The sequence below is a fragment of the Ascaphus truei genome, chromosome 4 (genome assembly GCF_040206685.1).
Source record: "Ascaphus truei isolate aAscTru1 chromosome 4, aAscTru1.hap1, whole genome shotgun sequence".
NCBI classification, from domain to species: Eukaryota; Metazoa; Chordata; class Amphibia; order Anura; family Ascaphidae; genus Ascaphus; species Ascaphus truei.
Genome location: NC_134486.1, coordinates 41,785,935 through 41,813,888, shown reverse-complemented (window position 1 = coordinate 41,813,888; position 27,954 = coordinate 41,785,935). Strand labels below are relative to the sequence as shown.

Below are 27,954 nucleotides of genomic sequence, written 5' to 3'. Positions count from 1 at the left end.
GGAGACTAGAACCTTTTCTACCAGCTTTTGTTAATACAATTCTGTTTGTTTTCACCCATTGTACTACATTTCTAGATATTGTTACACCTTTTATAAACTATAAATAGAACTAATTCACTGGGCACATGCATCACACCACTGACGACTGCCTCAAATTATAACTGATCAGTCCCTTTTCTATGCAAGAATTCCACATCATAATGATCCTGCATAGTCCACCTGTCATAGCTAAATTACCCTTTTCCTTCAAAATAGGAAAAACAAAAAAGAAGGGTTACATGGGCTCCTGGACAAATACAAGAAAAAGCTTGTATACGGCAAATATTTCTGAGTGTAATTTTGTGTCAAACATATTTTCTAACTTCAACAAGAGAGCTAAGATTTCTGTCTCGACTATAAGCGAAACTGCTGTTGACTGTAAGTATTTCATGGATTACTATATCTGTCTGTCTCTCTTGTATAAGACCAAAATAAACCAGTCAGATTTGTTTAAGTTAAATGAAGTTTCAGTATTTATTTTACAGTCCAACACTTGGCAGAATCATCATTTTGAAGGTTTATTTTTTTTTGGTATATTTTTTAAACCCAAAGTACTTTTGGGGGCCTTACTGTGAACATAACTGGCCCACCCTTCCAATAAGCAGTATAGTATGTCCCCTTTTCCTGCCCCATGGGTAGAAACACATGCACACATTGTTTCACATGGACCTGCTGAACACACTTCACTGAAAAGGAATGAAGTTTACATTTTTATTTTAATGGTTGGGTTTGTTTAGGGAAGCCAATTGGGTTGTTATACAAACAAGAAGCAGCTTCTGCTCAGCTATAGTGTGTAGTAATGATTTATAAGGGGTGCATACAGGGATACATTTTAATGACAGAGGAGATAGTATACCCATACAAGGAATGCACTCAACCTGTTATTGTAGAACTGATTCACTAGAAAGAGATGGAAATCCATCTCCATTAATATATTTATTGAAGTAGCAAAAGAAATTCTAATTTTTTAAAACCTATTTGAACAAATGGCGCTATCAAGCAAGTAGACTCCGTGTATATAAACGTGAGCTTGTTTATCTACCACATTGTATCCCAAATTGGGTAACAGACGCACACACTGTGGTGTATGTAATTACAATAGCGAGGGATAAAATAGATAGTATATATATATATATATATATATATATATATATTATGACACACAGGAATATCGCTCTACACTTAAATAAATTGTGTCCAAAACACCTGTAAATAAGTCATGTGTAGTAAGACTTAACAGTGGTGCTAAAAGTTAAATAAAAATGAAAACAACAGAGGGAAAGCAACCTTTAAATAGCACACGGACATAGATGAAAGTGTAACAAGAATTTTATTAGGGTGAATAAAACAGGGGATAAAGTTAAAAGGTGAGGGGGGCTCACACTACCTAGACAATGTGGACCTGGAGGCAAGGGTCTAATTTTAGATCCAAAGCAAGACATGCACAGGACACAGGAGGCTCTATCTAAGCACACCTGTGTAACAATCAACCTACACTGAGATCTTGTGACCACATGAAAAATTACCATATAATTTGTACAATGGTTGCATAGTGTGGGTACACAAGTTGTAAAGGTAACAGAGTGAAAAAAATACGTCACCGCTCAGTGTGTAGATGTCCCGGGCAGAAAGGTAGGTCAAAACTCCATGTCAGGTGAAATAAGGTAGGGGCCCCCCTCAGCAAGACTCCCACTCCAACGCGTTTCGACTGGAAACTGTCTTCTTTGGGGAGTGGTGAGGGGAGAAATGAGCTAGCATATATAGGGTAATCATAACCTCAAAATTCGCGCCAAACAAATCAGTGATTGTAAGCAGCTGTGAGAAGGGGAAGTGTCTACAGGCAAAGCAATGTCATTGGGGCTCCTGTCTGGGGATTCCAGCATCTAATTGGACTGTCGTTGACACGTGACCATGCCCGTGTCAACCCTATGTAAATTGTATAGTAATGCGCGTGACATAGCGCGATGTCGCGCGCAGCTATCAGGCAACAGCCTACCTCAGCCTGGGGCGCCTACACGAAAGGGAAAGCAGATTACAAGTGTATTAACGGCTGAAAGTTGCCCGCGGTGTCCCCCAGCCAGTCCGAAGGCTATAGCGCGTGACGTCATCACGCTGTACACGTCATGACGTCGGGTTGTCATGGCAACCACATAAACACGTGGAAGGCACAGTCAAGCGGCAAAAAAGTGAAAGAGCACACAAATGGGGGCCTGTCACGCTGGACAAGGGGCTGCCAATCATGAAAACAGTAATTAGCACGGGGCACAAGGATGTCAGACAACCGTGCATTGATAAGGATGTGCATATATGATGAGCATCAGTATAATAAAACTCTGGTATTGGCAAAAAGAACCACATGCATAAAGGACCCTTGCCACTACATCCTTTTAAACCCAATGAAGTGCAGTAACATCATAGCAAACATGAACAAACAGGAACAATATTTGAAAGATAGCCACAAATAGGAGTGTCAACAATAGATCTCCAGATTTATGTGATAAATCAGGCAGCTTACCTAAGTAACATGCATGTAATTGCAAGTGTGGACATATATAGAATACTTGTGGAATAGTCCACATAGTGAATTTGCACTGCAAAAGACGTTCCAATTGTGGATACAAATAGATGCAGAAAAATAAAATCAGCTGATGCCTTCTGACAATGAAGTTTATATACAGAGCGCAGCATGTAACTGGTCAAGTGAATAAACTCATAACACACATTGCGTGGTTATTGATCCATGTCATATCAGTACTAGGTTTAGGAGTCACAATTGTATACCAAAAGCAGGTTCTAAATGAGTCTCACTCAGCCATGGGATTAGTCCTCCAAGAAATCTACAAATATCAAAACAATGTCATAGGAATGAGTGCAATATTTTCGGTAAATCCTCTGAATTGAAATTTCTTTAGGGCAATGGTTTTCAATTAATTGAATCAGTCCACTTATAGGATGGAAAGTTCCTGATGAAAAATGGCTGAAATGCCAAATGATTGAACAAACAAAGACTGTTGACATAGGCAAAATTCAACTGTAGGCATCTTCTTGGAAAATTTGATAGAAAGAAAGATTCTATTGCAAGTGTACAATTCCCATAATGGATAGGGTTAAAGTTCCTGGTATAGAAAGATGGTTAAATTGCTTAACTCCGCATAGTCCATGAACCGACAATCCTGAGCGGGGATGCAATATCTATTTGGAAATATTTGTGTCCTCAGCTGGATGAACAAACAGGCAATATGGTAACGGAGCAATTGCCATAAATGCTCCTGATGTGGAAGGAATAATCATAATGTCACGGGTCCCATGTAGGATAAATGATTTCCATGGATTTGCCAGATGTAGGGAAGATGATCCCTTTACGTTGATCCACAGCAACCACGGATCTTCAGTGTAGAACAGGAATGCTGGTTCACAGTATAAACATGTATGGGAGAAACAAAGTGAAAATCCAAGCATTAGAAAATGAACAGACCAGGGTGTTAGAAAACAAATCAAACCAGAGGGGCAATAGTTAAAAGAACATAGCAAATCCGAGATAGTCATTGAGACCGCGTGGTATCATGGTGCCCAACTGCACAATCCATCTGCACTCCCTCCTAAGCAAAGCCTTTTTAAGGTCACCACCCCGGGCGCCGAGAGAGACCTTGTCGAAGGCGAATGCAGAAAGGACCGCACTGTCGGACCCATGGCAGCGCAAAAAGTGACGCGCGACTGAGCTAATCTTCTTGCATGAATCTACATCTCTTTGCGTGTTTTTGATGTTGCGAGTGTGTTCCAACATGCGAAAGCGGAATTCTCTAGTGGTCATGCCCACATAGGCAAGGCCACAGGGACATTCAAGATGATATACTACTCCCTTGGTTTTGCAATTTATAAACGAGAGTATCTTGTATGTGTGTGTTTTGTTGGAATTCTTAAATGTAGATGTTTGATGCATGTGTCTGCATGCTGAACACATGCCGCATTTATAGAAGCCCAGCTTGCGTTGTTGGGACAGGAAGTTGGGATTAGCCTGAGGGATGTAATGACTACGTGTCAGTTTGTCCCCTAGGTTAGGGGAACGCCTACTTGTCAGGCTCGCACGATCGCCAAGTGTATTCCTGAGTTCAGAATCAATCATAAGGGTCCCCCAATGTTTTTGAAGGATACCCCTAAGATCTGACCATTGGCGGTTAAAGGTGCTGATGAATCTAATTTGTCTCCTGCCCTTGTATTTGAGTCTTACTTGCAAAAGGCTCTCGCGGGTTATTTTATGGCAGTTGTTGTAGCCTTTTTTAATCTGGGATTTGGTATACCCACGATTAAGAAACCTGGTCTTAAATTCTTTGGCTCTGATTTGAAATGTAGCGTCAGAGGAACAGTTCCTCTTCAGTCTCAAGAATTCACTATGGGGAATCCCTGAGACTTGGTGCTGGGGGTGGAAACTGGACGCGTGAAGAATGGAATTGGTCGCAGTGCTTTTACGATGGATGTCTGTCTCAATCATACCTGTTCTATTAATGCTAATCAGAACATCTAGGAACACCACAGAAATGGGACTGCAGAAGTGAGTGAGCTTGATGTTGAGCTTGTTGTGGTTGAGTGCATCGATGAAATCTGCAAATGCATCACTGGTGCCATGCCAGACAACCAGGATGTCATCAATGTATCTCAGCCACAACAAGCCCAAGTCGCTGAAGTGGCGATGGAGGTCTGAGAAGACTACCTCCATTTCCCACCATCCCAAAAATAAGTTGGCATGTCTTGCTTTGGATCTAAAATTAGACCCTTGCCTCCAGGTCCACATTGTGTAGGTAGTGTTGAGCCCCCCTCACCTTTTAACTTTATCCCCTGTTTTATTCACCCTAATAAAGTTTCTTTTGTTACACTTTCATCTATGTCCGTGTGCTATTTAAAGGTTGCTTTCCCTCTGTTGTTTTCATATATATATATATATATATATATATATTGATTGTGTTGTTAAAGGCGCACGAACCTCTCCGCTCGATCACAACTGATGAACCAGCAAGTCCTGCAAAGTACTGTAGCAGTCCAAAGGGTGACAACTGACACCGGCCCTACGCGTTTCGTTGAACAAATTCTACTTCCTCAGGGGCTACTAACAGGATACACATGGCTACTCCTATATACGCTTAGCAATAAAGAATTGCTTAATGGTTAAAGTGATACATACTTGACATAGGAACAAGCATATCTGCCTGTCACTAAACAAACTACAGTGTACATAGAACATACAAACAATACATATATATAGATGAGTGGCATAAAGGATATTTAAGCGCTACATACGATACATTAATAATGTACATAGAGCAGTAATACACATGACAAATCATACAAATAACTCATAATAGGAGAGGAGCAGCTCAGAGTAAAGATACTGACTCTGGCACTGAGTTTGAAGCTGGGGAACCTGGTTCAATTCCCAGTGTCCACTCCTTGTGACCTTGGGCAAGTCACGATCTCCGTGCCTCAGGCATCAAAAACATAGATTGTAAGATCTACGGGGCAGGGACTGTCTGCAATATGTCTCTAACGCGCTACGTAAAACCAGCAGCGCTATACAAGAACAAACTTATTATTATAACCACTAAAGATAAAAGTAACATTTAGGAAATAGGAGAGGTCGAGTAAGTGTAGTGGCCTTTTGTCTTGCAGCATGGAGGTCATTTAGTTTTTTTTTATTGAAGGCTGTTTCAGTGGGGTGAGCAGTGCATAAGCCAGATTGTAGAGGGTCTAGGAGTGAATAGGTGGTGAGAAAATAGAGCAATCGAGTATACAAGACGTTCAAGGAGTTTAGTGGCAGGCAGAAGACGGGATGATAAAGACCGGTAGGGGTCAAGCGTGCTATTTTTGAGTAATGGTATAACTGTTTCATGATTTTTGAAGGAGTAGGGAAAGGTATCAGAGTAGAGGAGTTAAAATGTGTGTGAGCATAGGGATTATAGTAGGAGCAAGAGGTTTTAGGAGACGAGGGAATGGGGTTGAGGGCAAGCGGTAGAGGGAGAAGAGCTCAGCACCGATGCATCCTCTGTGACAGCGGAAAAAGAGTCAAGGAAGGAGGTGAATTGGCGAGGTGTAAGATGAAAGGAGGATACAGAGGGGATGTCCTGATGTATGGATTCCACTTTTTTTTTCTTGAAATACAGCCCTGAGGTGAAATGGAGGAAGAAAACAGGTAGCAGATGATGGTCTGAGTAGGGAGTCAGACAGTTGTTGTGGGTTAGATTTGTGCGTATTGATTAGGGAAGAAAAGTAGGTTTGTCTAAGCCTGTGAGAGGACAGAGTTTAAACAGGATAAAATAAGTTTGTAGTGAAGGAAGTCTGCGAGAGTGAGATTTCCCCCTTAGGCGTTCAGAGGAACAATTGTAGGAATGCAGTGAGTGGCAATTTTAGCCAGGGTCTGGGGTTTGAAGGGTGACAGCAGAAAAAGAGGGGCATATGTAGATAAAGAGAGGAGGATAGGACAGAGTTGTATTTCCTGACCAGGTTGTCAGGATCTGGAGCAGAGCTGGGGGAGGAGCACAAAGTGGAATCAAATGTTCGTAGGTTAATAGAGCGCAGGTCTCTGCAGAAACGAGGGGTAGATGGAGGGGAAGTGAGAGAAAATGTGGTGAGATAATGGAGAGAGAGGAAATGGAGAAATCAGAGGTGTGTGGTCCTTCCTTCCTTCCTTCCTGGCCAAATAAAGAGGTAGACAGAATGCGGAAAGCCCAAGGGGGGAGAGGTCATCAATATGGCAGTTGAAGTTCCTAGGGAGAAAACCAGTGAAGTCGGAGGAGAGAGGAATTTTTCCAAAGCTTTCCTCGTTTTATCGTTATGCCTCACCTTCTGCCCGTCGTATAATCTTTCATAATATGCTCTAAACTCCTCAACTACTGCACCGACACACTTTATTCGAGCAAATACCCGGTATGTACCTGGCAGATACCTGGAATGCGCCGCTCCTCACCTCTGACAAGCCCCGTTGCATTTGCCTTCCCAGCCTGGGTTCATGCCTGGCTGATGGGCGGCTGATCTGTTAAATGATAATGATTAGGATTTAATAGGCTGCAATGCTTCGCGTGTCTACCAGATGGCATAAATTCATGAATTGTAATGCAGTATATATATATATATATACTGTGCAGTATTGCAGCCAGCGGGAATAAAATGCTTCAATCCCTGCCTGGAAAATAACTCAATGCACTCGGGCAGAAAACAGTCACAAACCTCAATACACCCGGGTATACCCGAATTCGTGGGACTAGCCAAGCTCGAATAAAGTGTGTCGCCAGTGTATGTGTTTGGGATTAGAAGTCAAGTCTCCCGTTATAGTTTTAATTGAGTGGATGGTGTAGTTTTGTGGTTTGTTGCGAATTTTCCTAGCTAGCATGGTATCTGGCTTGTTCGATTTTTCGAAAAATTTCCTCTTTGTCCAACTTCTCAGCCTGGGAAGTAAGGAGTAGGTTAAATTCTATTCTTACTGTACATCCTTCAACTCCTTTAATGTCTCCTCTCTACCCGTTCGATTATGCAGTATAGAGAGTTCATGGAGCTTCTCTCGCAGCCGAGTCATTTTGGCCTCCCTTGCTTTTTTCCTTCCTGATGCTATATTAATCAGGACCCCTCTCATTGTGGCTTTGTGAGCCTCCCATAAGGTGACATGGGACTCCACACTGCCTATGTTTGTCTTAAAGAATTGCGAAATCTCGTCCTTTATGTTTTGTGCTACTTCGGGGGATGTAGCTATTTTTGGGGGAGGGGGAAATAATTTGTAAAGAAAAAGAAAGAAAAAAGATGGGAGCCACTGACTTAAAGCATTGCAAGTCTTAATTTTACATATGAAAACCTTGCCAAATGAAATCATCAAATGAAGCAGAGTTGTTTTGAAGCGAAGATTTTTTTTCATACATGATTTGTTTGTAGTCTGTCTAGCAGTGAATAATATGTGAGTATGGTGGATACCTCCTATGCTTTTTCAGGACATAACAAAAAATGTGGGCATATTAATGTTTCTTTCCTAGTACAATATCAATTTTGGACAAAAACTTCTCTACATTCCTTACATGTCATCAGAACAAGTTGACCAAGTTCCAATTGGTTAATTGAACATTTTGAGGGTTCATTAGAAGTTTAACTAATTGCGGTGTCTTCATACAGTGTCCAGATTCAAGATGGAGCTCTTTTGAAATATAAAGAACTGGAGCAGCAGGTTGCAGAGTTGGAAAACCAGGTGCAAAAGTTGACTAAAGAAAATGAGGCTGAAGCTGAAAAAAGTACATCTTTGGCTGAAGAGATCTTAAGTTTACAATAACTATAGTCAGATAAAGAAAAGAATGAACTTCTAAAAGCAGATTTGGAAAGCCAGCTTCGTGCTAAAACTGAGAACAATGGGCTGGGTGAGCCTTCAGTAACAGTTGATGGACAGAGACATGCAGAAAATTAGGTTATAAGAAACGAATTGGTTCTGGAAGGTGCAGGTCATATGACTGGTAAAAATGAGGAGGAAGAGCGTACTGTTGATGGAACCCTTCAGTGCACTGACTCCATTGCCTTGCTGGAACACCAAACGATGGTCGAACAAAGGATTGCTGAATTTGAAGAAATGATTGCAAACCGAAACATGCATCGCTGTCCTAAAGACAAGAACGTGAGTTTCTATTCACATACGTTATGTAAGCCCTCATCCCATGTGCTGGGACTATGTATAGTTCAAGGAACAATGAGCTTTGGAGCGGAGTAAGAAGTCCCAAGCAAACAGGCAGTGCAGATCAATAAAGTCTCTGGAACAAAAAGCGCTTGCTTACTTGGGACTTCCTACTCTGCTCCAAAGCTCATTGGAGCTGCACGTAACGTTAACCCCTAGTGGGAGCTTAGTGCAATTTATGCTTAACACTATTATCCTGATTACCTTGGTTTTTCTTGTTTGCTTGAACAGATGCTGACAGTATTCTCCAAAGCTCTGATTTAGCCATCAATTGGAATAGCATTTCTGGGCTCCTCTTTTATCCCTGACATAGGTCCACCTGTCTCTTCGAGTATAACGTGGGGTTTCATCCCTCTGGATATACCTTGGAGGGAGGTTTTTAAGTACAGTATAGGGCATCAAGGGAAGTACCGAAGACCCATCTGGTCTTTGGGAATGGGCCAGAAGAAGGGGTTCACCTCCTTGAAACGTTGCCCCCCCTTGTACATATGTAGCTCACTACCCCTTTTTTTATGGTGTTTCTGTTCTTTTCTTCCTCGCACCTCTCGTGTTCACATTAGGACTGTCCTTTTTCGACATATTTCTTTTTGATATTGTCATTTGTGCAATTGTGATTTCTACAAACTGGAATTCTTCTTGTTTCTGATTTTGTTTTTTGTTTTTTCATCAGTAAGCTAAATGCTTCCAAGTAACAAAGCAGCATATTTTCTATAACCCATTATATTGGCTGTGGTCTTGTAGCTGGACTTTGAACTAAATTAGTTTTACAAATATTAAGCTTTAATGTTGTAATAGCCATATTAGTCCTGGGGGAAAATAAGTAAGATTTATGTTGTGTACTGACCATTTTGGTTTTGAAGAAACTGTGGCATTTATAAAGCTCTGCACATATTAATTTCATGTATGAAGAACCCTAACATTTGGTCCTATAAAAAGTATCCCAACCTACAACACATCTACAAAACTATTTGACATCTTAATGTGAATTTTTGCAAAATAGTGGTTATATGGGTGATGACCTGCACTTGCTATTTGGGACTGCGCCTTTAAAGCAGTGAATAATGTTATTTGTGGTATGATGATTTCTTGGCTAAACATTACTTTTTCAGGTTTCTTCTCTAATGAAAGAGCTTCAAGAAAATGAAACCAAGTATGAAAAACTTCACCGTGAAAGAGATGAGGTTGAAAGGGCTCGACAGAGCTTAGTCTGTGAGATGGAGCAGCTTCAAGAACGCATTAAAGCTGCAGAGTCGGCACTTGGAAAGGTAGAAAAGGAGAGGCTTGAGGCGACACAAAAACTCCTTGCTTTTGAGGAGCTGCAGAGATCCATATCGGAGGAGAGAGAGGACTTGAACATGCAAGGGAGCCACAAAGACGAAAGGGACCAGCTTAAAGAAGAAACTGAAAATGTTAAAGTGGTGCGTATTGTAGGGTTTTTGTTGTTTTTTTTCTGTTATAAAACGGGTGTTTCCCAAGAAAATAAATCTTTCTAGTTTCTGCCAGAATATAAAGGCCAAACGATAGGTAATTCACTAGAATTACAGCATGATTTATTTGTCGGGTTTTGGTGCAGCTTTTTCTGGTATCTCTTGGCCAACTTTTTAGGCACCGTCTAAGGCTTTTACCTGGATCAGGTACTTCTGGGGTTTCTTTCTTTTTTGTTTTTCCCTGCTCTAGGACTAGATGAAGGTCTACTAACCGTGCCTCGCTGAGTCGTGTCATCTAATCTGCCCTTAAAGGAGAACACACCTAGGGTAATTAGTGCAAGATTGTGGTGGCGTCCACTCCTGGGATGTCTACCTGGGCTAACCATGGTTCCCAGACTTTTAGAAAATTTGTGCCGGAGTCATTAACTAAAGTCGTTAATTGTTCCATCCGGCAGACATGCCAAATTCTGTTTTTGATCTTAGGGAGAATTGGGATCTCGTGGCTGTAGCAAAATGCGCGATTAATTTATGCGACGCATTTGACAGACCCTGGATCTGCCTGCCCAACAGGAACAGCCACGGGTCCAGGGGGATCTCCAAATCGAGAATCCGCTGAATCCAATCTCTGATTTGTTCCCAAATAGGGGCCACCTTAGTGCAAGACCACAGCATATGTCGGAGATCTGCTGCTTCCCCACACTGTTTAGGGCAGAGAGGGGAGTAGCCTTTTACAAATTTCGCTAAGCGCGCCGGCGTGTAATACCAGCTCATAAGGACTTTATACGCGTTCTCCTTTAATGTGGTGCAGATTGAGCTTTTCGCCGTCGCCTGTATAATTCTGTCCCATTCGTCGTTCTCTAAAGTCTCACCTAGGTCCGATTCCCAGTGTCTCATGTAACTCAGTCTATTGTCAATGGACGGCTTCTGGCAGATCACTTCCCTGTACATTCTAGATGTGAGTCCCCTTGTGTCCGTATCTCTGGAACACAGCTGCTCAAAATTTGTTCGCGCCGGTCGAATTGGCGTTTTATTGTAGAAATCTCTGATCTGGAGGTACCTAAAAAACTCGCTGTTTGGGATATTCTTAGAAGATTTAATTTGATCAAATGTTTGTATAGTCGTTATGCCCTCCAGATCTTTTAGACGGGAAAACCCCTTCTGAGTCCAGAGCAGGAAGTTTTTGCTATTCAGGCCCGAGCGAAGTCTGGGTTGCCCACTATTGGCGTCATTAATGATGTTTTGGTAGTCAATTGACATTTGACTTTCGTGGCCTCCCAAACTTTTAATGAGTTGACCATGGTCTGCAGCGGAATGTTCATCTTGCGTACCCCTTTTCTGGGTAGCTAGATTAAATTTCGGATTTCAATTGGTGCACAGCATTTCTTCTCCAACTCTACCCATCTCCGTAGGCTTGGGTCAGTGTGCCATTGGAGAATCTGCCCTAATTGGGCTGCTTTATAGTAGGCCTGCAAGCAAGGCACCGCTAACCCTCCTCTTAATGTGGGACGTTTTAAGATTCCTTTAGCAATTCTTGGGTTTTTCCCGTTCCAAATAAATTTCATAATTTTTGACTGGAGGGAGAGGATGTCCGCCTGTACCAAAGGGATGGGGAGACTCTGGAAGAGATATAGCATCTTTGGGAGGAGATTCATTTTCACTCTATGTATCCTCCCAATCCATGAGATACTCCCCTTCATCCAGGTTCGGAGATCCTCCCCCAGCGTCTTTATGATCTTGGGGAAATTTGCTTAATATAAAGTTTTGTAATCCCTTGTGAGATAAACCCCTAAATATTTGATAGCGGAGGGTTGCCATTTGAACTAAAAATTGATGTCAATCAGTTTTTCGACTTCTTTTGGTAGATTAATATTGAGGGCTTCTGATTTAGACTGATTGATCTTAAATCCCGATATTTGGTTAAATTTGCCCAGTATAATGAATACATTTGGGAGAGATGTGAGAGGTTTAGCTAATGTGAGAATTACATCGTCCGCATATAGAGCGGCTTTGTGCATTTGGTCTCCCGCTGGGATACCAGAGATATCTGGGTTATTTCTGATGTGTGCCGCCAAGGGCTCTATACATAAGGCGAACAGTAGTGGCGACAGCGGGCATCCTTGTCGTGTTCCGCTTTTGATTTCAAATTGTTCTGAGGGGAAACCTTGATATCTCACTCTTGCTGTTGGGTTTTTATACAACGCCAGGATGGCCTGCAGGATGCGTCCCTCAAAGCCAAATGCTCTCAGTGTTTCCGTTAGGTAGGGCCAGTCTATTCTATCGAAGGCTTTCTCCGCGTCCAGACTTAACACCATGGAGTGTGTTTTTTCTTTTTGGGCCAGATCAATTAGGTCAATAATTCTCCTGGTGTTATCTGCCGCTTGTCTACCTCCGATAAACCCTACTTGATCCGTGTGAATTAACCCGGGAAGAACGCTACCCACCCTGTTGGCTATAAGTTTAGAATATATTTTGAGATCCGAGTTAATCAGTGAAATGGGCCGGTAGCTCTTACAGTCTGCCGGGTCCTTTCCAGGTTTATGGATCACCGATATTGAGGCTTGGAGCATTTGTGCTGGGAATGAGGCCCCTGCTAAGATTTCATTGAATAGCTTTAACATGTGGGGGCTAGAATTTTTAAATACTTTTGTAATATAAATTCGAAAAGCCATCTGGCCCTGGGGCTTTAGCCGGTTTTAGTGCTTTGATGACCCCAGAGAGTTCCTCCATCGAGAAGTCCGACTGGAGTGCCTCCCTGTCGCATCTCTCCAAAATTGGCAAATTTGCCTCTTTTAAGAAGGTCCGTAACTCTTCTTTTGTTTTCCGATTATGGGTTACCTTGTCTCCATTGTATAATATTTCGTAATATTTTTTGAATTCCCCTGCTATGTTTGCTGGGATGGAGGTAAGGTCTCCTTCTTGCTTTCGGATTGCGTGAATGTGATAATTTGGAAGCTTGTTTTTTAGCTTATTGGCAAGTACTGTGTCAGGCTTGTTAGCTTTTTCATAAAATTTCCACTTGGACCAGGTCAATTCCTTCTCAGCCTGGGCGGAGAGGAGGAGGTTAAGACTAGTTTTTGTGGCTAATATTTGAGTCAACGTGTGGGCATTCTTATTTTTTTTGTGAAGGGAGGAAAGCTCCACTAGCTGCTCCTCTAACTTCAAAATTTTTCCTTCCCGCTCCCTTTTCCGTTTAGCGGCCAGATTCATAATGACACCCCTGAGGGTAGCCTTATGGGCCTCCCACAGCGTGGAGTGCGTTGCCACACTCCCCTCGTTCTCCTCGAAGTATTGTGTGAGCTTTTCTCCAATTTCCGCCTGTAAGGCTGGGATTTTCAGCAAGATTTCGTTTAGTTTCCAGTTCGCTCTAGGTCTGTCTAGTGGGATTAGAGTGCACCGCAGCTCTATAGATGCATGGTCTGACCATGAAATATCATGGATCTTGGTGCGAGAGACCCCAGGGACCATTCTGTTGGATACAAGGAAGTAATCGATCCTGCTATATGTGTCATGTGGGTGTGAGTAGAAGGTATATTCTCTCAGTCTCTGGTGTTGTTCCCTCCATATGTCGAGTAGCTGGCAGTCACGTAACCCTTTTTTAATTATTAGTATGTCATGTCTGTGTGTAGTATTAGTGGATGAACATCTGTCAAGGTCCTCTCGCAGTGCCCTGTTCAAGTCCCCCGCAACAATAATATTACCTCTGGCCACTTTGTTGAGTTTCCCAAAGAAGGTGGAGAAAAAACCTGGGGCCGTCTCATTAGGGGCATAGATTGTTGCTAGAGTAATTGGGAACCCTTGGATTGCACCTCTTACAATTAAGAATCTACCCTCTTTATCTTTGAATGTCCTATCGGGTATAAACGGTATTCTTTAATGGATTAGTATGGCTACCCCCTTTTTTTTGACTTTCGCGGAAGACAGGAAGTGTGTCGTGAAATCCTTATCCAGGAATTTAGGGTAGTTATCTTGGGAGAAGTGTGTTTCTTGCAGAAATAGAATTTCTGCCCCTTTACGTTTATAATCCCGGAAGGCGACTCTGCGTTTAGCCGGGCTGTTAAACCCTTTAATGTTATGTGATACTAGCCTGAGTTCCTTACTCATTTAATAGTATAGGATGATTTTGCTGCCGATACCTGTTCCCGACTGATGCTCCTGGACCAGAATCACGATCTCTTCTGCTCCTCGTAGTGCAGCACTTCTCTTCACCACCTACCGAAATACACAAGGGGGGGGCACACAAGAGGGCACATCAAGGGGGACACGACAAACACTAGACAAGTCATAAGACAGTAGAACTCTCGTCGTTTCGGCGACGCCGCCTCTTTGACGAGATCACCGCCTTTGGGTATCTGGACTTATCTCCAACAGTCCGGAGGTGACGTGGGATGAAGTTCACTCACCCACAGCGTCCAGTCCCAAAGGACTTCACTAGGGCCCTGGAGAACCCCCTCCTCCCCCCTAGTGCTTGGCCCATGCAGACTTTTGAAGCAGGTCACTTCCCCCCTCTCCTGCCTCGCTCTTCCTGAGCTTAATTTAACGAAACCTAGCATCTACTATATGTAACCAGAGTCTGTCCCGGCCCTTTTCACCCCTATAGTGTTCAGACTAATCCCCCGGTGTCATGACCTCAGCAACCAGCAATTCACTTCTTCTCCTCCTGCTCTCTTCTCCCTTCCTTTTGATTGCATCCTTCCCCGGAGATCTCATCTGTCTATCTAAACCTTGTCTCACTGCTCCTTGCTTCCCTTCTCCCCTCTCTCTCGATCTAGCTTCACCTACCTACTCACCTCCCTACCCCATCTGTTGTTTAACTTGCTATGTCCTACTTCACTTCCCCCTTCACTCCGCTACCAGTCACCACTCCCACTATCCAGCTTGCACAACTCTTTAGCTTTCTGTTTTCCTCTCTTCTCTGCTTCTATTCTTCCTTCTTTTCATCTCCCTACTTACTCGCCTCTTTGCTTTCCCTTCTTCCACTTCCTTACTACTTACTGCATCCCTACCTCGCTTTAATACAGGTCCACTTCCTTATTCCTTCCTATAGTACTCTCTCCTTAATTGTCTCCACTTCTACTTATTCCCCCTCATCTACTTACTTTTAACCTCTTTCTAACTTGCTGTCTTACTCTCCCCCTACCTTTTCTCGCTTAGTGTCTCTGCCGCTGCGACGCTATACCAATTCCCCTCCTGTACTTCCTTCTTTCCCTCCCAGATTCAAAAAACCCGCTTCAGGCCGGCGAGGTGACTAAACCACGCCTGCGCGGACAATCCGGCGTACTCTGGACGCCTCATGGGGCCTTCGGCTGTCCTCGATCCTGCGTATGACGTCTTCTGGCCGCAACGGTGGAAGCTGGTTCCATGCCACCTCCAAGATGGCGCCGCTTCTTCCGGGGCTCAACTGTGATGTGCATCCGGGAGGCGGCCATTTTGGAGGACGTCTCTCACCAGTGCGGAGGTGCGTGCGCCTGCTCCTGTTTCCCGCTCACCCCTCTCCTCCTGCTCCTGCGGGTCACTGTGGATTCCCGCCTTCTAGGGAGTCTTCGCCATCTTGTGTCGGGGGCCGCCATCGACAAAAAGGTAGGCCTCAGATTTTCTCAACAGGGATTCTGCTTTGGTGCAAGTTGTGTGATCTCTGGACATCTGTAGCTGGGGTGTCAGGGCTCACTGCTCTTTTAATCGGGGGTGGATTTCCTTGTTTGGGATCCGCTTCAACGTGGCCGGGAACCAGACAGTTAGTAATTCAATCAACGGAACTCTTTCAACAGTGAAATATTTATTCGTGATATTTAGCAGAGACCTTTAGGCTTGTTCTGCTCCCATTTGCTCTCTGGGGGATTTTGCCTTTGCTCCCATACTGGTTCTGGGAGGGCGACTTTTGGGTCATCCGCTGCTGGAGCTTCTCCTAGGCCCAGCTTATGGAGGAAAGCTGGCCCCTCTTCTGGACCTCGGAGGGTGGTAGTTTTACCGCCTCTCGTTACCTGCAGGCCAAAGGGGAATGTCCACCTGTACCTTACCCCCTTATCCCTCAGGCTCTTTGTGAGAGGTAGCAGGGCCCTTCGGCAGGCTAGTGTCTCTGGGGACAGGTCCTGGAAAATGGACATTTTCACGCTCTCGTACTCCACTACTGGCAAGGGTCTCGTTTTGTGTAGGACCACTTCTTTTGTGCGGTAGTAGTGTAGTCTGAGCACAATGTCCCGAGGTTGCTCGTGCATTAGCGGCTTAGACCGCAGGGCTCTGGCACCTGTCTAGAGCCAAGTATTCTTTAGGGGTGTCAGGGAGCAGAGTCTCCAGCCATTTTAGGATAAAATCCTCGCTGTCCAGGACGGCTTCAGGAACTCCTCTAATCCAGAGGTTATTACGCCTGTCCCTGTTCTCTGAGTCCTCTTGGCGATCCCGCAGCTCATTAATTTGGTCCTGGAGACCGGCATCCTTGCGGTCTTGTCTTTTTATTGCCCTGATCGACAGGTCCATTTTTTTCTCTAGGACATTCGTCCTCTCACCTAGGCCGGTCACCTCTTTCTTTAGATCCTTAAGTTCAGCCTGCAGAAGTGCTTTTAGATTTTCATATAGTTTGTCCAGGTCACACTGTCTCACTGGACGAAATGCCGGGTTATCCCGCTCCTCTCCTTCCCCGTCCGGCTCAGTCTCTGATCCGGCATTTGAATGCGGCGCCATTTCTCCCCCTGCTCCGCTCGGCCCTGCACGGCCGAAATATTCCGGTAGCCCTTTCTTTTTGGCTATTTTGGGGGTCTTCCTAGACATTGCGGGACGATGTGGGGCTTTATTGATAAAATGTTCCGTTGAGTGAATGAATTTATTAGGTTTCTGCTAGCGATATTTTCTAGCGAGGCACGGAGCACTTATCTTATGCGACCATGCTCCTTGCTGTCGCGCATGCGCCCTGGCTTGCTGGTTTTGATGTGAACATTGCAAGCAGTAGAACAGTAGATTGTCTTCAGCTAAAATAACACTGTTTGAGTTATTTCTTCTTTTTGGAATAATATGCAGTAACTTTTAAAAAAATGTTTTTTTTTTGTTTGTTTTTTGTTTGTTTTTTAACCTTTCAAAGCTATTGCAATTGGAGGAACAACTAAAGGACACAACAAGTATGAGAGACCAAGTTCTTGTTGAACATACAGCTATGGTGGAACAAAAACAGGAGTTGGTGAAATTGGTCTGTACTATTACCCGAGAAAGAGATGCACTTATAGAGAAATGTAACGATAACCTCCAGGTAGGGTTGTGCAATATACCAGGATGATGGCAATACTGTATTCACTTCTGACTGTGTGCCGATAAGGGAGCTGAGTTCTAACTAGTGATATTACTACAGTGTGGGGTGAGATGAGCAACTTTGAACTTGCCCCGCTGTGGAGTTATATCACGGAGCTGCACACTGACATGCTGCTCTCAGGGGGGGGGGGGATCCATTAAAGGTCACAACCAATCACCTAGCTCTCAACCACTTCCTCCCCCTTGGGACTCTTAACCCCTTCACCACCCTATCCCGAGACTCAACTTTTTGACAATTCTTATACATGTAATTTTAATATAACGCAAATAAAATGTTTTTTAAATAAAGGGTGAGTCTAAGAATTGTCTGTTTTTAACATGCTCTAAATGAAATGGGATTATCTAATGGTAAGATTGGCGTGGATGAATGAGGGTTATAGAGTGAGGGGGGCAGTATAGGTGACAAAAGGTGAAGTGCAGCCATGGAAATGCAATGAAGGGACTTTGTTCTAGTAAATCTAAAATAAACGTGTTTATTTTTTATAACACATTTAGATTTGCTAGAACATTTTCAGACTTTAACAAATATTTATTGTGATAAATTTATCATGAGATTGTATCGCTCAACCCTACCTCTAGGTGCTTATGGCATCCATCGGTCATCACAAGCAATAGTAATTTGTGCACATACCGTAATGTTTTCAGGAGATGCGTTTGAATGTTGCTTTCTAGGTTGACATTTTGGTCACCGTAATGTAAGATAGAAGCTTAGACCCCCTAATTTCTGGTTCTAGTTATCATCAATGGGCTGTCCTTTCTTTTTGCGCTTCCAACATGACAAATTCAGGTTAATAAAAGTAAGGGTCATTTAGTGAAGTTCTTTGGCCAAAACCTTTCAAGATAGACTGTCAGTAGTTCCTACACTACCAATTGTATACAGTCTTTTGTATTTCTTCCACTGCAGAGAGCAGAGGAAACAAAGCAATACTAAAGCCAACAGCATGTATGCAGTGTCTTTAGGGTTAAAATTGAGAAGCACTGCTATATATGAACTACAATACAGTGCAATTAAAACTGCTTAAACTGAAATGCCACAAATATAGTGAAAAAAATCTTAAAATGAAGTACAAGAAAACATTTCTTTTGTGGCTTAATTTGCCAGAGCTTTGGTGTCAAAGGGAAACAGAACAACCTTTTCTTTGTAGTTTTCACAACGCTAAAAACAAATATTAAACTTTTTGATACTGAATTACATTTTGTTTTTAGCTTAAACTTGCTTTTACTTTCAGCTTGAAAATAAAGCTATGGTTGTCTTCCTTCTGAATTATTGATATATTGTAATTGTTTAGGAAGATCTCATACAATGTTATCCATATGTACAGCTAAAATATAGGACGTGTATTGTAAATTGTCTTTGGGCAATTAAATGGCAACATCTGATCACTTACTGCACCGACACACTTTATTCGAGCAAATACCCGGTATGTACCTGGCAGATACCTGGAATGCGCCGCTCCTCACCTCTGACAAGCCCCGTTGCATTTGCCTTCCCAGCCTGGGTTCATGCCTGGCTGATGGGCGGCTGATCTGTTAAATGATAATGATTAGGATTTAATAGGCTGCAATGCTTTGCGTGTCTACCAGATGGCATAAATTCATGAATTGTAATGCAGTTTATATATATATACTGTGCAGTATTGCAGCCAGCGGGAATAAAATGCTTCAATCCCTGCTTGGAAAATAACTCAATGCACTCGGGCAGAAAACAGTCACAAACCTCAATACACCCGGGTATACCCGAATTCGTGGGACTAGCCAAGCTCGGATAAAGTGTGTCGCCAGTGTATTTCTCGTTGGAAAGTTAATAAATACATATTTCTGAATTCTATTTTGTAGTCCACAGAAACTTTAGATGCGCTTAGAAAAACCCAAGAAGAGTTAAAATGCCAACAGGAGCTAGTGGATCAGTTGAGGATTCAGCTTCCTGACATTTCTTTAAGAACACAGGAGCAGGCTACTGCTACAGACACACTGCCGACCCTGGAAGACGAGGTAGACTTTTGCATATATCCATTCACCAAATGGCATTTAGCTATAGATTGGTGCAGTTGAAATCCATATGAATTTTTTTTTTTTTATAAAAATGTTTTATCTGGAAGTAAAACTTTGGGAGATACCACTCGTAGCTTGCCCAAAAAGAATTTGAAGGCAAGACAGGAAAGGTGAACTTTGCGCCTAGACTCAAGTGATGGCCAATCTAGTTCTTTGAGCATTTCGCAGTGATGTGTTATAATTGTCACCATAGACCTGGTGTTTTAACACATTTATATTTAAGGGATCAGTCAATGGGCAAAACAAGGCAGTGAAATAAAATGAGGTTTATTTTGATAAGATCTTGGAAACACACAGACACAAAATACAGGAAATAAACACACTTACTAGGGTCTGGTATTGAAAACTAGACTTTCCTGGTTGCAGGGCGTGTGCTTCAGCAAAACGCTTACCCTGTTCATGTCACTGGAATAAGCCTGGAACAAGTAACCTTATTCCCCAGAACTAGTCCTCAGCTAGGCTATGAGTCCCTGGCACCTCAATGCCCCTGGGGAAACCCTACCGGCACTTCACCTCACCAGTCCCAATATTTAAAAAATAACAATAATGAGCATTTTTGTTTCTGATGCTCCTTGTGTGAATACATAAGTGTGTGAATAATGTTTGACGTTTAATGCCCCTGCTGCTGAACTGTCTTGCTATATATTTAGGTCTGCCAACAGAAATCTTGGGGCCCAGGACAAATGAAAGGAGCAGGACCCTAACCCCCCCTTCCCACTCCCTGCCACAATGCATTGGGGATCTCTGAGGGAGATGGGGGGAGGATATGGGCTTAGGGGTGGGTAGTTTTGGATCTGCAGTGGAAGGGGGTTGTTATGTACCTGAGAGAAGTAGTTATGGAACTGGGAAAGGTCGATTTGGACATGGGGGCAGCTAGGTTGGAACTTGGGGGTGGAGGTAGTAGTTATGGACCTAGGAGGATGGGAGAGAAAAGTAATGGTTCTGGGGTATAGGTAGCGGCCTGGGGAGCAGGGTGGGCAAAAACAGAGAGGGGGGTTGAGTTTGCCTACCTACGGTTGTGGAGGATTGAGGGGGCATGCTGGAGGGTGCCCACAGGAGGTGTGTCAGAGGGGCATGCCCCCTCTGACCATCACCTCGACATACACCCTACAGCAGCACCCTCTGCTCTGACAAGCGCCTCTGAGGATCTGGCACTACATGTTAGGGTTGCCCCAAATATATTGCATATAAGTTATTCTCCATCTAGAAGCAAACCATCGACTGTATTAATTTAAATTCATGCTAAGTGCAAAGAGCCACATGTAGTAACGTAGGAATTCACAGAAGATAAAGATAATTTAACCCACAAGCCGGTATTGCAGTACGGCTATAAAAACTTTAGGCCCTGCTTTCCTTATTTTTGACCCTTTAAGTTTCCCTTATGAATATCACAAGCATTTTTGATGGTCCTCACCCTATTTGCTCGAATCTCCCCTCAGGAGCCTGGTCAATGCAGAAAGGGAAGACATTATATTGTACCCAACATCTAGACACAATGACTATAGTATGCCTAGTGGTGGAAACACTAGGTCACTATATTGAGGTATCTGTACAATAATAATTTCAATATAATTGTAAATTATTATATGGAGCCTACATTTATATATTTAGGTGCAAATCCATCTACACCTGTCTGTTTTTGTTGTTTGTTTTTTATTATAAAAGACCACCCTGACTTCCCAGATGGTGTTTATGATTTAAAAAAAAAAGTTTCTTTGGCTGTCTTTGAAAGCTTTAGCTACGGAGAACATAGTAACACAGCTACGTCTATCACAGTGTTTTTCAACCAGGATTCCCCGGGAATCCCTAAAGGGTTCCCCATCATTTTCAGGTCATTTTAAAATTGGACCAAATACAGAAGAATTTTACAAGGTATCTGATCTTAGACATGCTATTAGAGAGGGTGGTGGTTCCTTCCAATTAATCTGATATCAGATGCACTATTAGAGTGGGTTGGGGTTCCTTACAATGCATCTGATCTCAAACACACTATTAGAGTGGGTTGGTGTTCCTCAGAATTTCACATAGGGTTCCTTAACAACAAAAAAAAGTTGGAAACCACTGCTCGTTCAAATCAGAAGTTGTATTCAAGCAAATAGCAACATTGTGCCAAGATTTCAGTCCCTAGGGGGGAAATCATCACAGCCAGAGTTACAACAGTCTTCCTGTACGTTAGCAGTCCGGTTTCTTGAGTGACGAACAATGTACAGTAGTTATTTTCAATAAATGGGACTACAATGGTTTCCAGCACTGGAAACAAGGCTTCACAGCATAATGAATATGAGCTACTGTTTTCTATATGAGCAGACTGGGCCTTATATTTATCATCAACTACAAATAAGTCTGTTTCTGTATGCAACTTCAGGGAGACGTACCTTCAGATGTAAGGATTTATAAATACAATAACATTTCATTGTTGATTATAAAACATTGAAGTCTAATGCTGAAGTCTAAGTTTGAAATCCATAACTAAAAACTTAGAAACAGCCTAAAAATAAATGAGGTATTGATTTTTAAAACTAGTAAAATAAGGAGTTGTGAATAACCTACAAATAATAGGTCATTGCAATGTACAGGTGCGCCGACGAGTATTCTAAAACTTGCCTTAGAAAATCTGGGGCAATCACCAACAAGAGCTGGGTACATGCTACAACATTTCAGTGACATTTCTGCAGACAGACCAATGGCCCATCGGATTAACACAGCAGGGGTCCCTGGCAGTCCTATTCAGTTTGAATGGGACTGCCAGGGGCCCCCGCTGTGTTAATCCGATGGGCCATTGGTCTGTCTGCAGAAATGTCACTGAAATGTTGCAGCATGTACCTCGGTCTTGTTGGTGATAGACCCAGGCAAGTTTTAGAATACTCGTCGGCGCACCTGTAAATATATACTTTTGTAGCATAAATCTAAATTAGCATCCCATACTCATTCTTGGATTTAATAAGTCAAAGTGCAGTATCAGGAACAGGCAGAGGAAAACCTGCAGTAAATATATGTTAGAATGTTAGCAATTGAATCAAAACAGCGATGCATTTTCCATATGTAAATAGCGGAGACACAGATTATTACACTCAATAGTCTTTGGCTTATGAAGGTTAAACAGTCCAGCGCAAAAAGTACTTAGTCACGTTCTTTTTCTTCCTCGTCCTACCAGACAAGCAAATACCTGTATAAAATCAGAAATGTTCATATTTAGCAAAGTTCTTCATTTGTCCAAACTGCAGAACAGAAACTGAACATATTGGTCACGGAAACACTGTTTTTCTGTGGTTATGTATTACAGAAACGTCCCAAAATATTATGATACAGTTGCTATATTTTGCAACTCCACCGAGGTTGCTGTCTTTGTCACTTTTATTTCTTTCTTTTCCACTTTTTGCTCTTTTAAAATTTGGTGGGAAAGTCTACTTAGGAACCAGTCTATGTCTTGGTTGTCTTCCGGCCATTTGAGATACTGACGCCTTTGTACAAATGCCCGGATTGGCTTGTATCTCTTCAGCTGGTACTGCGAAAGTGACCCAACCACTGTCATGATGAGCACATCCTTCAGATCACTGAAGTATCTGCTTTGAGCATAGTTAAAGGCTTCTACACATCACCCATCTTTGAGGAACTGCTTTGTCACAATGCAGATGGTTTTGTTACTGTTCCAAATCGCATCACGGATATTCATGATGTGATCCTCCCCTGGAATAAAATCTCTTTCCTCGAAGCACAAATGGAAACGATTCTTGTCACAATACTGAGAATCCAAACTCTTGAGGAAAGCATTTTGCACCCACTGAAAATCTTTGTTGCTGTAGCACAGGTAGGCATCATACTTGCACATCTCAGCATGTCCTTCTTCCTTCTGGCCATCTACTATTAAGCCTATGATTCTCATGTACAGGGTGAAGCAAAACCCTCTGAAGTGAGTGTACACTATAACTGATGTCATGAAAGTTATAATAGTCAAGGAGGTCAAGACAAATAATGCAAACATAAGTGGCTTCAACACAATATCCTCATTACAATTGTCTACTGAGATGGTATGAAGTGCAACATGAAAATAGGGATCTGGAAATACACAGTAAATGTTATCGGGGATCCCAAAAGGGTAATGTTAGTTTCATTTAACCATATTATTAAACTGCTGAGTGTGCAGTCACAGATAAATTGGTTATCGGTTATGTCAAGTACACTCAAGGAAGCAAAAACCTCAGGACTGGGCGAAAGCAGCTGGTTTTTGGACAAATCCACAGTTGCCACATTTGTGGGAAAAACGCCTGGGAAAAGATGAGTGAGCAAGTTAGAAGATAAATTCAGAGACTGCAAGGATGTTAATCCATTAAAAATACCATCTGGGAGAAAACTAAGGTAATTATTACTGAGTCTAAGAACCTCTAGCTTAGAAAGTTGCCTGAACATAGGTCTAGATGTACTAAGGAATTATCTTTGGAAATATTGGAATACTTATAACAGCTGGACAAACTATTTTGTTTCAGAATAATGTATTTCAATAATGGAAACTGTAAAAGCTTATATAGGTCACCAAGATTTTTCAATTGATTGCCTGTTAAATCAATGAAAGTGGTACTTACTTTCCCACTGTTTATACTTTTCAGCTTATTTCCCCCAAGTAAAATGTATCCTGTGAATGGCATATCTTCACAAAACGTAATCGTTTTAATGGCGTTATCACGGAGATCCACAGTCTCTAAATATGTCAGTTGTTTAAAGGCATATCTTTGTATCGGTCCATTATGATTTTGTTGCAGATCGATGTAGGTTACATTGGCAAGTCCATCAAATGCATAGTTATATATCTCACCCAATAAATTATGTGACAGGTTAAGAATTCGAAGGCTATGAAGTCCATAAAAAGCATACTTTTCAATGCGGTTTATTTTATTGCTAGTGAGTATGAGTAACTCTACTTTAGTAAGATTTGCAAATGTGTACGGGTTTAAGGAAAAAATGTCTCCTACTGATAAGTCAAGGATCTGTAGATCGCTATTTATCAAGCCCGCAAAGGTAGAATTGTCTGGGTCTTTTAAGTTGTTAAAGCCAAAGCTAGCTCCCATCCCATGAGAACTTAACTTTAGTTGTACCATTCTGGTCCCATTCAAAGCATTGCAAATTTTCTGTGTTTTGTCCACATTGAATCCATTACCCGAAAGTATCAGCGTGTCTAAGTTAATATTTCGGAAAGGATTCCCACAACGGTCCCAGATTATAGTTTCTGAAGGGTATAGGTGATTGGAAGAAATATCCATAACCACAAAGTATTTTCTTTGAAAGCTGTGTAGGTCTCCTTCACAGATACTGGATATTTGGTTCAGTTGTAGGTCCAGTATTTGGAAGTTGTAAAGACGGTAAAATAAGGGGTTGGGCCTGAGATACGTTATTTGGTTCTTAGAAAGGTCGAGGTATTCCAAGGATGTCAAGTCTTTAAAATAGTCATTTTCCAAAATTGACACATTTAACCTATTAAAGTACAACAAAAGGTTTTTTACATTTGACAATCCCACAAAAGCTTCAGGATCGAGTATCAGCATTTTGTTGCCTGCCAAATCTAATTGAACAAGGGTTGGTAGGCTACTAAAACTATGTTTCCTTATTGTTAGACTGTTGGTGTGCTGTGTGCCAATCTCCAATATCAGCAACCTCCACAACAGAGGGAATGAAACTTAAAATCATCTTTAAAGTATCACTTGGCACATGAGGAACTTGAGAGAGGTTACAGTGGTTAAACCAAGCAATCCGGTTGATAGTTGTACAGTGCTCCTCACTGGAAACCAACAGTGGAGCTCCAAAGATAAACGCCAGCTGGTATAAGGTGATGCTCCTAAACAAAAATAGAAATAAATAATAATGAATACGGTTTCTTAAGAGCACATAGAAAACATACAGAAATAAACAGGTGCCCTGCTTCAGGCTTCTTAAACTACTTGGTCAGTGTATAGTATGTACAGTAGCAGAAAGCAATATTTCAGAAAACAAGCTGTGTAACTGCAAACATGAGTCAAATGTAAAAGAAACGAAAATTGTGGTCTGGTCCCTCATGGTTTTTTATTAAAAAAGGCATACATATTAATGAAAACTGTTAAAGATTTTAAAACATTCAGTCACTTATTCTTAAGGCATGTAATCTATACATACAATGCAGTCTAAAAACAAAAGCCCGTTTGAGATAAAGCACAGCATCTGCTTCATATTCTGTCCATTTATTACAGAATGGGTAAGGTACAACCTTTGGGGGGGGGGGGCGAGGGGAGCGGTGCTATTGACCTTTCTAAATAACCTTAAACTGATAAAAGTCCCTTTATTGGACTTTCAGGTAGCTAGAGAGCCTATTTAATTAGTTATAGCTCAATACAGCTTTGTTCTAGACTCTATTAACTATCTAGTGAAACAGTCTTCCCCTGACACAGACTTCTCCACTCATTTGAATGCACAATAAGCAGGGCCCTTAAAAACACAAAAAAAAAGCACAAGTGTGGGAACGATGCACCATTAGCTAATATTTCATTACCTAGGAAGAAATGGTAGCAGACAAAAAGGAATATGGGGACATATTTACTAAGCAGTCTTCTGTCATAAGACACCTCAGTGTTACACCACACAGCCCACTCATTTGAATGGACGGTTAGGTGTATTCCAACGCAGGACGTTGTCTTACAATAGAGCACTAGTTCGTATATATGGGCAAGTAATCAAAGTGCGCCAACGTACATTCGAGCGCCAGCTCAGCATTACAGACAAAAAAAACAACTACAGTAATGATTAATGTAACTGGCTTCCCATGAAAGATTGTACTGCCATTTTAGTAAACATGTTACTTTGTTTTCTTACAGGAAAAAAACAAACAAATAATGTATACATTTTTTATTTTCTCTGAGTCCTATATAATTTGAATCTTGTGTGATACTTCTAGTTGTATCCCTTTATTTGTTTGGCTAATGTTGACAGCATAATCATGGCATGAAACAGCAAAAGGGGAAAAAAGTGTGTGGAATAATAACTACCTGTATATAAGTACAAGTCTGATCATGAAAGGTAAAGATTCTAATAAACCTTCAAGGAATTGAAGTACTATTACCGATTGATTTGAAACATTTTTTTTTCTAAAAAGGTGCCAATCATATACATTTAACCTAAACATTTAAACATGCCATTCAAGCACAGAGAGGAATACCGGGACGCAGGATCTCGCTATGGAACCGAGCCCCAGTCGTAGTTGTTGAGTGGGTGAGAGACATGCAGCAGAGATTTGTGCTGTGGAATACCCTTACTGGATGTGTTTAGGTAGTACCTACCGAGTGCCCAAGAGTCACCTACCGGGGCACCGAGTGCCCAACAGTCACTGGGCCTGGGACATCTGAACTGGCTGCCCTTCAACCCCCTCTAAAAAGGTTAAGAACATCCATTGCCCCTATCTGTGTGAATGAATGTACATGCAGCGGCGGATTTCGAAGTCTGCTGCCCCTATGCCAGCCACCTCCTTTTGGCTCACCTCCTTCCGATTCGCGGTGTAATTTCATCACCAAAGCGACGTCCCACTACGTCTCATTGCCATGGTAATGAGGCATCATGATGTCATTTGACGCCACAACGCCACATTGCCATGGCAACATGACGCCACTTTGGTGACGTCCGGGGTGTAATTTGACAGTGTGAATCGGAAGGAGAAGGACGGCGGCAGAAAGGAGACAGCAAGGAGGCACGCGGCATATGTAAGAGACTTCCCATCAGGCCAGAGAGCACGGCAAATGTATATGGGGGTGGACATTTTTGCCGCCCCAGGTCGGGCCTAATGGGAAGTCTGTGTACAGGATTTCCCAGTAAATCCATCCTTCTGTGGCTCATCGGGCCAAATATAATAATTAGAGATGTACCGGGTCCAAAAATTGATCGGGTAACGGGTATCGGGCCAAAATAAATAAATTACCTGGCCAGGTAGGTTGGAACTTCCTGCAGCTGGCGGTGGTGGCTTAGGACGATAACGGCGACATCCTGGTGGCAGTGAGGAAGATGACAGTGACATCCTGGTGGCGGTGGGAGCACAGGAACATGTGAGCAGGAGCAGAGTGGCACTAGAGGGCAGCCAGGGAGGAGCGCGCCCCAGCGGTCTGCCCCCGGAAGTCTTCAGACTTCAGGTATCTGTCGCTATAGCACGCAGACCGCTGGGGCACGCTCCTCCCCGGCAGTTCTTTGAGCATTTCGCAGTGATGTATGTTGGGGAACATGGGTAGGTAAGTGCTGTTCTCGTTGGTTGGTTTGTAATGCCTGTCCTTGTCTCAGCCTCCACGTTACACCCCAGCCAAGATTGGCCAACACAGGCATGCTGTTGCACTGTAATTGGCCCAACACACAGCATCTGAGCGGTAATTGGTTGCCGCCCAGTTCTCCATAATTTCCTATGGAGGCAGGGAATCTAGAAAGGTGCAGGCCATCTCAGCTCCACAGACC

At 42.5% G+C, this 27,954-nt stretch overlaps 1 pseudogene; it reads right to left on the bottom strand.

Moving 5' to 3' along the window:
* Positions 1-22,300: 22,300 nt before the first annotated feature.
* On the bottom strand, positions 22,301-27,529 carry LOC142492250 (toll-like receptor 5; annotated as a pseudogene).
* Positions 27,530-27,954: the final 425 nt, after the last annotated feature.